The 12083-nt window shown below is 33.0% G+C and overlaps 1 long non-coding RNA gene across 5 annotated transcripts; it reads right to left on the bottom strand.

The window, feature by feature from the left end:
• Window positions 1–4327: 4327 nt before the first annotated feature.
• On the bottom strand, window positions 4328–8716 carry LOC114305808 (uncharacterized). Of its 5 annotated transcripts, none has more exons than XR_014337940.1 (4): window positions 8565–8716; window positions 5561–5657; window positions 5230–5398; window positions 4328–4785 (listed from the first exon to the last, which is right to left on the bottom strand). It is a non-coding gene; the product is annotated as an uncharacterized LOC114305808 (long non-coding RNA). The 5 variants fall into 5 exon arrangements; XR_014337939.1 differs by having other exon boundaries at window positions 5048–5398; XR_003644467.2 differs by having other exon boundaries at window positions 5493–5657; window positions 8565–8705.
• Between the last annotated feature and the right edge of the window lie 3367 nt (window positions 8717–12083).

The raw sequence follows: 12083 nt of genomic DNA on the forward strand, positions 1-12083 counted from the left end.
ATAATTTAGTGATATGAACATTCATATTTTACTATGTGAATATTCACATTGATGTGTGAATGTTCACATTATGTGTTAACATTCACATTGATGGTGTGAAAATTCACATCACGGAACATTCACACTGTAACTATGAATATTATTAAGGATATTTTGATAACTATGTCACTCATAAGACTTATTGGAATATAAAAAAATAATGTAAACTAAATTAAACATAAGTATGTGAAAAGAAATTTATGAAAAAGTGCCCCTAAAAATAAAAGAAAAAAACAACATAACTGATTACATTGAATAACACTTTAATCAAACACTACGAAGATTATCCATTGGCTACACTCTTATTTCAAACACTACAAATTTTCAAACTTAGACCATCAACAATGCTATGTTTATTTGGATAAAAAAAAGTATAAGTTAATGAAAAATATTTTTTATAAATCAAATTAATTTATTTAGGAAGAAAATAATTTATTATTTTTAAAATACAAAAATTATTTTTCAAACTTAAATCTTATAACCACCACCACCTCATCCTCTTCTACAACCTCCCACTACAATACCATACTAACACCATCGGCGTCACCACAATTATCATTAGGTCACTATAACTACCACTATTATCACTACCGCCATGTCTGATACAATTCACTCATACATTAGTTTTAAAACCGTATTCAAACATAGGATGAATTTTTTGCTGAAACAAACCAAGTAAAAATACAAAATGAATTCCAAAATATCCGATCACTAATTATCTGATTATGTCGGGCAATCAACGACTGGTTTTATAATAGACGGGGAAATTACCAGGAAGTCTTGTTTGAAAAGCGTGTAGTTTATTTAGTCCCATAACTTTTTACTTATACCTAAAAGTCCTATAACGTTATTCTTCTTCTTCTCTGCCTCTCTTCTTCTTTGTCTCTTTTGCTCTTTATGTTTTCCGGCAATTGTTGACGATTAACTATATCTTGCTTCTTCTCTTTCTCTTTCCGATATATAATCACCGGCGACCGACGACTACCATCGATTGGGATTCACCGGCAACCACCGACCGCCGACTACTTACTTCACTCTCACCGACAATAAAAAAGATATGTTTTCAACGAAAAAGATGAGTAGATTTACATCAGATCTGATGTAGATCTACATTAGATCCGGCTAGATCTAAACAAAAAATAGTTGCCGGAATACAATTCTCTCTCTATATTCGCCTCTCTCCTTCGATATCTTATTTTTTTTACATTTTTTCTGTTATACACTTCTCTTTTTTCTGTTCTAATGGAGAAAATTTTTAAGTTTTGAACAAGTTGTTTTCGAGTTTTAGTTACAGACGGTGAAAATTGTAAAATTTTGCAGTTTCAATTTTTTTTGGTGCTGTGCAGATATACATCAGATCTGAGTAGATCTACATCAGATCCGGTTAGATCTAAACAAAAAATAGTTGCCGGGATGCAATCCTCTCTCTATATTCACCTCTCTCCTTCGATCTCTTTTTTTTTTTTTTTACATTTTCTTTATTATACACTTCTTTTTTTCTGTTTTAATGGAGAAAATTTTTAAGTTCTAAACAAGTTATTTTCAAGTTTTAGTTACAGGCGGTGAAAACTGTAAAATTTTACAGTTTCAAATTTTTTTGGTGCTGGAATGAATCATGGTGTAAAACTGTAAAATTTTACAGTTTCATAACAGTCTTTAGAACTGTAAAATTTTATAGTTTCATAACATGTTTTTCAGTTTGATTAATAAGAATAAATACTTAATAGATTTTTGCTTTGAAACTGTAATATTTTATAGTTTCAAAACTTACTTTTTAGTTTGATCAATATTTGAGATTATTTGCTTAAACTTTACAAAAATTGAAAAATAGTATATGTTTTTCCCATTGTTGCTGTTTTTTGTCGTTCCATTTTTTTTTTCCTTTTAGTTTATCAATATTTAGCACATTTTGTTATATTTTTTCACTCTAATTTCTCCATTTATTATTATTTTTTTCCGGAGATATTCTGGATATTCCGGTGAATCTCCAATGATATTCTTAACGTTCCATGAACGTTCTGAACATTCCGGCGACTTCCATTAACGTTCTTAACACTCTGGTGAACTTCCGGCGATACTCCAGCGACTTTCCGATGATGTTGAATATTTCGACAAGTCTCCGGTGACCGTTTGACAGAAGTTTGACGGTAGTAGAATGTAACAGCATCTGTAAATTGAAAAAAAAAAATAAAATTTTTTGGTAACAATTAAAAATATATAAAACTAATTGATGCAAGTGTTTTGTTTGGAGATTAGATAGATCTTGAACTTTGTATATGAGACTTATCGGTAAGTTCTCCTTTATAGACCCATGGCCTGATTACCGTTCTAAAAGGTCCAAATCCATTTGGGTTCAATCATGGAAAGCCTCATATATTTATTATGGCTTAGAACTCCTACTATTCAGCCCAAAATGGCCCACTTCAGCAATAGGAGCCCGATCATCAAATCTTGTATCCAAAGCCTTTTCTGTGTGCGTGTGTGTTTTTCAAAAATAATCCATCCAAACTTATTTTATGTTATTAACTATTTGTTAATGAACATTGTTATTATGGGGGTGTTTGGGAAGAAAAAAAATAGCTCAATTTAGGCTAAAATTCACAAAAAGACAAAATAGGCTAAAATAGCTAATAAGACAAAATATCATATCAAACCCATAATCATTTCACTTTTTCTCTCACAAACATCACATCCAACCACAAAAAAATCTAATCATCTTCCCAAACGCAAAAATTTTAGCCTACTAAAATAGCCAAAAACTAAAATAGCCTACTAAAATAGCCACTTCCCAAATGAAGCCTATGTTACCTACATTATCATAGGTTGCATACGATATGCCCCTAAAAGCATGCACGCAAAATATGCTCTATAAATTTTTTTGGGAAAAAAAATAATTTCAAATCAAAATAACTAAATGAAATCATTTGATAAACAAAATGCCATCATTTTACATAATCCATATTGTTTAAAGTGTTAATCTGAGCATTATCGAATTTGGTCCATTACATTTTGGAAAAATTATGGATCAGTCATATTTGATTGACTTAAGTACTTATAAGTCTTGTACACTTTTTAAATATACCAATAAACCCTAATACTTTCTATTTAGTGGAATTTGGGACAACGGTTGTGCGACGCACATTGCGCAGCTCATGTGGTTTATTTTAGGACCTATTTTAATGAACAAAATCGTTCATGTTTTATGATACATCAAGTAGAATATATCTGTAAAATATCAAGTTAATCGAATATTGATAGACTTTTCATCAAATTACATTTGTATCTAAAAAAAAAAATTAATTTAATGATAAAGTGATTTGAATTATAAAACTGAATATGAATGCAATTCGATGAAAGGATTATCAATATCCAATCAATTTCGTTTTTTAGAAGTATGTTCTAATTAATACACCTTAAAAATAAACTGTTTAAATCATGAAAATGAGCCTCGAAATAAGTCTCACGGGCCATACAACGGTGGCTGTTGTGATGCTTAGTCCCTATTTATGTCATTGGAAGGAGATGAAATGGAATGGAATGACGATTTCTTTGGCTTTTTTATGGAAAGACCATTTCTTTAAAATGGTGCAACATAATTCTATTTATAATGTGTTTGTCATTATTTTTTAATCTAACCAAACATAATAATGAATATTTAATGGAATGATTATTTTGTTCCACACTATGCCAAAGTTCGCCTTTAACGGCGGTAAACAATCGATGTTAATAAGTATACAACCGTTGCAAAAGGTTTTATCGGCAATAAGATGACTTAAATTGAAACCATCATCTATATAATTGTGGGGAATAATATAACGGCAGTAACATTCCCACCGTTAATAATAACGGTGGTATCTGAGGTGGTTATTAACTGCCACATAAAAAAATTGACGCCTATAAAAATTAGCGGTGTTGTTTGTACAACCGTTGTAAATGGTGTTCCTTGAACGACGGTTATTTTCAAATCAAAAGTGACTGTATGATACCGTCGCAAAAGGCGTCAACAATTAACTCCAGTTATTTATCACCATTAAATATATTTTAAAATTAAATATGATTTTTTATTAGAGACAAAATTAAACCACCATCAATTTCTATACAAGTATTAGAGGCATTTTAGAAACCGCCGGTAATTGCGAACCATTTGCTAATACGGATGTTGTTTATACACTTATTCAATACTTGGTAACGTACTCAATGAAAGCCATTCAATAGAAGTGACCTACTAAAGCTTCCATACATTCAATATAACAGTATATGACTAGAAACGGCCACAATCTCAATATTATAGCCATATAAATCCATGCAGAGTCTATTCCAAAATACATGTCACATGTACAAAGTTCCAAAATACATGTCACGTAGCAATTAGTTCCAAAATACATGTCACTTACAACAATTATAGTTCCAAAATATTTGTCTCAAAACAAAGTGCCAAAATTAAAGTGTCAAAAAGTATGCGCATCATCTACATGGTCTATCTAGCTTCCTCAATCTACAAATGCAGCAACTAGTTCCAAAATGTTCGTCTCAAAACACAAGTGCCAAAATAATAAGTCCCAAAAAGCTTGTGCATCGTCAAGATGGCCCATTTAGCTCCCTTCAATCTGCAAATGTAGCAACTAGTTCCAAAATATTTGTCTCAAAACACAAGTGTCAAAATAAAAGTTCCAAAAAGCATGTGCATTATCTATATGATCCACCTAACTCCCCTCAATCTGCAAAGTCTGCAAGTGGATCCTCAATCTGCACATGTATAAAAAGATATAAATTTAGATACCACTAAGATTTAAAAACATAATAAATATAGTGTTAGTGCATGTGTATTTTTTTTTTTTTTTTTGGTGAATAAGTCATAAGATAAAACAAGAAAATTTACAAGTTTCTAAGGGGTATACCCGATGCCCTACCAAAACTATACAGAATAAACCAACTAAAACATAACAGCTACAAATATACTATACTAACTGAAACTAGGAGACAAAATAAAGAGGTTGGACCATACAACCTGTTCAATGTCCATATTTAAACTTAAAATAGGGAGAATGAACAAGTTCAAAAACCCAAACATCAGCATCAGCATCAGCATCACGTCACAAAATAAAGCGCTGCCATCAAGCTCCCCGCTCATGTAACTCCAAAACAGCAAGCACCAGGGCAGCATATCCCAAGAGAGTACAGACATTGCACCTGAATCATCCTTCAATAGCAGCAGCAGTGTATGTCTAGCTAGCAAACAAGCTTGCCTCCATAAACCATGCTCAGCAGCACACAAACAGAACAAACCTATCCTTGTTATGTTTTCCATAGCAGCACATGCATATAGTCCCCACCCAAAGATAATATTTCCCTACACAACCTGTAGGGATAGGGAATCAAAACCAACAGCTACAAATCATCTAGGACTAGACAGTTACAGACTCTATACAAATCAAAAAGAAAGGAACTATTACAATATTTAAACGGAAGACAGTATTTTCCATTTGGAGATTTTCCACTTAGACTGGCACAACAGTGCAACCTGGTCTTTGTGTCTCCATCACTCCCAGAAGCCTCCAGCTGGCCAGAACAAAGTTGTCGTCCATGTGACTTCTTATCCCAACACAGATTAGAGTAACCTGGAAGTAACAGTAGTACACATGTGAAACAAACAAATAAGCAACACCCATAACACAGATTACAACAAAGCTCACAGTTTAGGAGGGCTGAATCACTCAACCCACAATATTCACTCACCTCAACAAAGAATAACAGTCTTAGGGGCTTGGTTAAAATCATGGTATAATGAGTGAGAAAAAAAAACCACTTCAACAATATTTAGCTCACATAACTCAACCCTCACCAACAACATCCCCTACCCCAGTACCATCCAGTGGCCAAAACCTTCAGGTAAACAATTAATAAAACATTAGCACTCAATATTTAGCTACCATCACTCAACCCACTTATGGTGAACTCACATCCCTCAATGCAAGACTTCCTCATACCATACCTGCATACAAAAAAAATACATTAAACAGTACAATAAATGCATATATCTCACTATAGGAACTCACCACTCTCAACCCTTAATATTATGCTCCCTTTACTCAACCCACATTCGAAGACACTTTCCCCAACTTTTAAGGATAGTTGAAGGCAACCTCCACTCCTGTAGGAACCAATTATCAGTCTGAGATTTCTTAATGTTGGTCAGAGCAAGAGCTCTATATCTGACCATGCAAATAATATTCTTCAGGACAACCTCTTCAGGTTTCCTAGCTGAAAATTCTATTATTTCTTTCTAACCAACTCTGGTAGACAGTGCAGCAGAAAGCTAATCTTTTGATAATTGTAGCAAGGGATTTTCCCTTGCAATCTCTAGCCACAACCTCAACAAGTCCCAGCCAGTTGTTGCTCAGTCAATTGGTATTGCATTTGGACAACATAGCAACCCACACCTTAGAGGAGAAGAGGCATTTGAAGAACAGGTGGTCATGGCCTTCCCCATGTACCCCACACAAAGGGCAAACATGGTTAGGATTAAGGCCAAATATAGCAAGTCTATCTCCAGTATTCAATCTTCCCAGAACAGCCATCCAAACAATGAAACCAACTCTAGGAATAGAGTGAGGACTCCACACAAGATTAGCCTATTTAACAGTGGGCCATTTTAATCTCCAAGAGTTCCAGGCAGATCCAATGCTAAAATTCCCATCATTTTGAGGAAGCCAGATACTTCTATCATTACACCCAATGGAAGGTGTAAGATCAGGAGGAGTGTGGGCAATGATATCCCTTACCTCCCAGGAAGAAGCATTGGGCCAATTCCAACCTCTAACCCCCACAACAAAGGCCGCTTTAGACTGGCCATTTAAGGCAGTGTCATACATCAGTCTATTGCCATACTTGGACCACAAAGATCCAAGAGGGTGCCAATTATCATACCATAAAAATGTCCCTTCACCATTGCCAATTTTGCACTTAATTAAAGGAAACAGAGACTCCCTCAAAGACAGGAGTTTCCTCCACACCCAAGAGGGGTTACTAGGGACTTTAACTTCCCAGAAACTGTGGCCTCTCAATAAATAGGATTTCACCCATTGACACCAACAATATATTATTGGCTAAAGATTTGAACTTAAAATCTTGAAGACTTCCTAGGCAGAGGGTAGAGAATTTAAATCTAAACCCCAAAGCCCTCATTCCATTTTGTGTTTTTGGTGAACAATCAGGTTGTACCCACAGCTAAATAAACTTATTTTGAAAACACCACAAATTCAATGTGTGTCGTGTGTAATTGGCTTATCAATAAATGTAGATTATTCGTGAAACCATTCATGGTAAATGACAAATCTATTAAGCCCATGTGGCACAAACATTGCTGCAATCTTTGTGTTTTTTCACAAGTATCTAGCAAGTTAGCAAGCTAACAACAAAGTTTGACTTCCAAAACATGAAAATCACAATCATTTGCAATCATAAAGGAACAACTGAAGCAACTAAAACTGCAAAAGAGCTGTCAATAAGAAAATAGAACCACTTCAATGGGATCAAGACAAAATAAAACAGAAAAGCAAAAGTATAGGTTTAAAAGAGAACATTGAACATCAAATTCTGAAGTGTCGATAAGCATTTTTCTTACAGTCAAGAATAATGAAAACATGATTGAAAATACAAAGAAGAATTCAATTACCAACTTTCTTCCTTAATGAGAACAGTCATTTGAAACCTAATTCAAGTAATCAATTGGAGTACAAACAATATTAAAATAAAGATAAAAATAAAAAATTATTTCAAACATTAAGACCAATCCGAACATCAAAGTAAGGATCAATCAAAGTTGCTGGAAATAACTTATATAATTGGTGCATATTTTTAGAAGTTTATTAACTAAGTGTTGTTAGTTTGCAATGGTTCAGGCATTTCATCAAGAACCTGGTGGCCAAAAGCATAGATAGAGAGATCCATATGCTTAAAGAAAAAGTTCCTTAAAAAGAATGACAGTAATGTTAAAAATGTTCTTCCAGTGAGTCTATGCAATAAAGGACTTCGTTTGAGAATAAATTTTGCAAGCACAAATACAGCAAAAAAACAGTTGTTCAAAAAAAAAACAAAAAAATGATACAACAAAAAAAGATTTGTCTGTTCATGCAAAAACCCCCCATTTCAGTGTTTTTAATTCGTGAATCCAGAAAAATCTCTCTGGAAAAACTCTGTTTTTGATTTATGGGTTTGTCTATTTTTGCTTCTTTGATCTTTGTTAACCAATATATATATGTCTATCAAAACTGATAATAAGAGGGAGATTTAAAAAATGTAGAGTTGATACTTGCTTTAACTGAAACAAACCCTAAAATGAAATTACCCTTTCTCCAATCATTGATAGACTAGTAGAACTACTATCAGGAAAGCTAGAAGGAATGGCAATAGAAAGATAAGGAAAGGGGAAAACATGGAAAAAGAAATCCATGGAGGCAACAACAACAAAGAGTGAAAAAGATGAAGGTGATAGGGGAATCAGAAGGTAGGCAAAGGAGTCTTACCTTTGACAATGGTGCTTCGAACGACCTCCGATGCTGGAGCTCTACTGGTGACTCTTCGTTTCATTCTGCTACACCAAGTCTATTGCAGAACTTGCTCTACGTGTGTAACTCAGGAGAGAAAAGAAAAGGAAGGAATTAGAAAAGAAAAGAAAAAAAAAAGAAATGATTGTCATTTCATTTATTTATTTATTTTTTTTTTTTTTGGGTTTGGATAAGGTACAAATAAAAGAAAAAAAATTGATTTCTCTTATTTTTATTTGGTTAGATTTTATTAAGAGAAAAGAAAAGAAAAGAAAAGAAATTATTTTATATTATATTATTAAAATAATTTTTTATATTTTTAATTATTTTATTTCTTTTATTTTTATAGGAACAAAATTGGTATTATGAAAATAGTGATTTATTTTCTCTCCCAATCTCTCCACTTTTGAGAAGATTAAAAATGAGTTTCTCTCAATTTCTTCTCATTTCTCTCCACTTAAGTTATCCAAACAAGTAAGAGAAATACATATCTCTCAATTTCTTTCTTTTTCTCTCTAAATTACTCAATCAAGCATAGTGTTAAAGATATACAAGAAAAAACCAATCAATTAAGAGAAATAGGTAAAGACACGATGTCGTTTAACAAATTAATTGGAGGGAACCCAAATTCTTTTTTAGAAAAAATTAAAAAAGTACAGAATATATTTGTGGCAGCCTTCAAATAATTATTGTAAAAGAATGACCTTTCAACTTACCATGATTTTTTGGTTATTATACCAGCGGGTTCTTATAACCGCCATTAACAATAAATTTTTAAAGGCAATTTGTTAACCACATATAATATCTTTAACGACAGTCGTTTTAGCGCCGTAATTGAAATCGCCATTAAAGACGAACTTTGACGTAGTGCCATTTTATTCCAATGAACAAAATATTACCTAAAATGCTAATTTAACCTTCATTAAATACTTAAATCTCTCTCTCTCTTCAACAACCTCATAGTAGTACCACTACTGTCATCGTCCACTGACCATCACCACCATCACTATTTACCGTCCACTGCTACCACTACTGTTCACCAATCACCATTATTGCTGATCTGCAATCCATCACTGCTGATTTCACCACTATTCACTAACTACCTCCATCATTATAGATTCATCACTACCGTTGTTGATCTATAATCTACCCTTTACTGTTGTTAATGCTAATCCATTTCTACCATCACCAACCTACACAATCACCATATCACTACCGCTTCCTTTGTTGTTGCCATCATCCTATATCACCATTGTCCTAGTTTGCCAAAATTTTTCAACAACCTCATATAGATCTACACCGATTTAGTTGTTCTAGTGATGAAATTGACTCTAATGATACTAAACAATTTCTTTTGATCTCATATTCCCTCTGTGTGTGTGTGTGTGTGTGTGTGTGTGTGTGTGTTAAACCAGATAACAAATCTACTGCAAACCATTTTCAAATTCATTTTTAATGATAAATTTATCAATCTCCCTTCTCTTCAAGTGGGATGGAGTGGATTTTGTTAGAAATGTTTTGGAAAAAATCTAGGTAAAAACAGAATTTTTCTTAAACTTTGGTCTAATATTTAGGTGAAACCCATGCGTCGATTTTCGCGGGTCTAAGTGGTAACGCGTTCTATGCCGCGTTGTGATTCACGTGGTATATTTGGTTGCTCAAAACCATTATCGGATGAATGGGAAATTGAAGCCAAAGTAAGCTCAATGGAAATGGAGTTTTTGATGAAAATTCCTTAAAGTTTGGAAAATTGTTTGTCCCACATTAATTTGGTGGAAAGTTTTGAGTGGGTTTATAAGGCATGGGATTGGAAGGCATGAGATTGGAACTTGAGGTAGGCCCCAAAAGGCACCCAAGTTTTGTAGAGATGGAGGTTATGGGCAAAATGGACTGACCCATTGGACCCAAAAATCACCATACGCGCGCCGCCGCTGCCGTCTGTCCGATTGGTCGGACTGGGCTTGGGTGCGAGTGTGAGGTTAGGTTGGGCTTGTCCGGCCCAATACTTATCTTTTTGGGCCAAAAATATTTGAATTTAATTTTATTTTTTAGTAAAATAAAATTTGTTCGAAATTTTAATTTCAAATTCAAATTCAACTGTTGCACCTCTTCAGAATTTTGTACAGGTTCGGAAAAATTCAAATCTGTTCTACCCGAATAGATTTCAAATCTATTTAAATTTTAAACCCAAAACAATTTATCTGCTAAAACAGTGCCTTACCTGTTTAATTCAAACCATACATGTTCAAATAGGTTTTGCACCTGTTTAATTCAAAATTAACAGCCACCACTCCTTCTATATAAAGGCAGTCCCTCATTTGGATATTCACTCCAATTTTGTCCTTAAATCTGCTACTGCTCTCTGCATTTTGCTGCATCTAAATTTCTGTGAGATAGAGTATAAACACTTAGTGTGTTTATTGTACAAAAAATTTGTAGTGCTGTTATTTTTCGTTGATTGATCATTTTATTCTGGGAGATAGATGTCCATATTCTGAAAGCACTATAGAGAGGACGAATCTGTTTTAAGGACACAGTGTTTAACACTACACTTGATCAGAATATTGTTCATGAAATTAATCAAGTAAGTTATTAATTTATTTTCTGGTTTATTATTTATTTAAATCAGATTTTGATTTTGTCTTTGTAACAAAATAAAAATCTATTTTTATTTATTTATTTATTTTCTAGTTTGATTTTTGTAATAAAAAAATCTCTCTCTTTTTCTATTTTTCTTTTGTATTCTAGTTATTGTTTAGTACACAAACAAAGTTTATTTATTTAAATATAGGGAAAATTGTCCAACAATCTTAAAATAGAATAATTTTTGGTATCTTCATTGTATTTAATTTTCTGCGTTTTCACAAAGTGATATTCTGGTTAGAAAACAAACAGTAGTAATATACTATTTGACAGATAGTAGTAATATACTGTCTATTTTCTTTAACAATTAGTAGTAATATACTGGTGTCATTAACAATTACAGAATATCAATTTGTGTTACAGAAAATTATTGTAGTATTTTATTTTTCTAGTTTTAGTAACAAGGAAAATAAAATTATTTTTTGTTATAATTTATTTTCTGGTTTTAGTAACTAGAAAATTAATTTGTGTTTTGGTTTTTTTTTTCCTGATTTTTGTAATCAGATATTATAAATACTGCAACTAGAACTGGTACTCCAATTGTTACACCAACTCCGGTCCCTATCCAAAACCATGTTCAAATTCCAATAAATCATGGAGAAAAAACAAAAAAATTTAACGGTACTGAGTTTAAGAGATGGCAGCAGAAAATGCTATTTTCTCTTACAACTCTAAACTTGACCCGATTTCTCCGTGAAGAGGCTCCAGTACTGAGAGAGGATGAAAGTGATCGGCAAGTTGTTGCCATTGTAGATGCTTGGAAACATTCAGACTTCCTGTGCAGAAACTACATCCTCAATGGTCTTGACAACATGCTGTATAATGTTTACAACCCTCTGAAAACAGCAAAAGAAT

Source organism: Camellia sinensis, chromosome 8 (genome assembly GCF_055761805.1).
Source record: "Camellia sinensis isolate YWXY chromosome 8, ASM5576180v1, whole genome shotgun sequence".
Classification (NCBI taxonomy): Eukaryota; Viridiplantae; Streptophyta; class Magnoliopsida; order Ericales; family Theaceae; genus Camellia; species Camellia sinensis.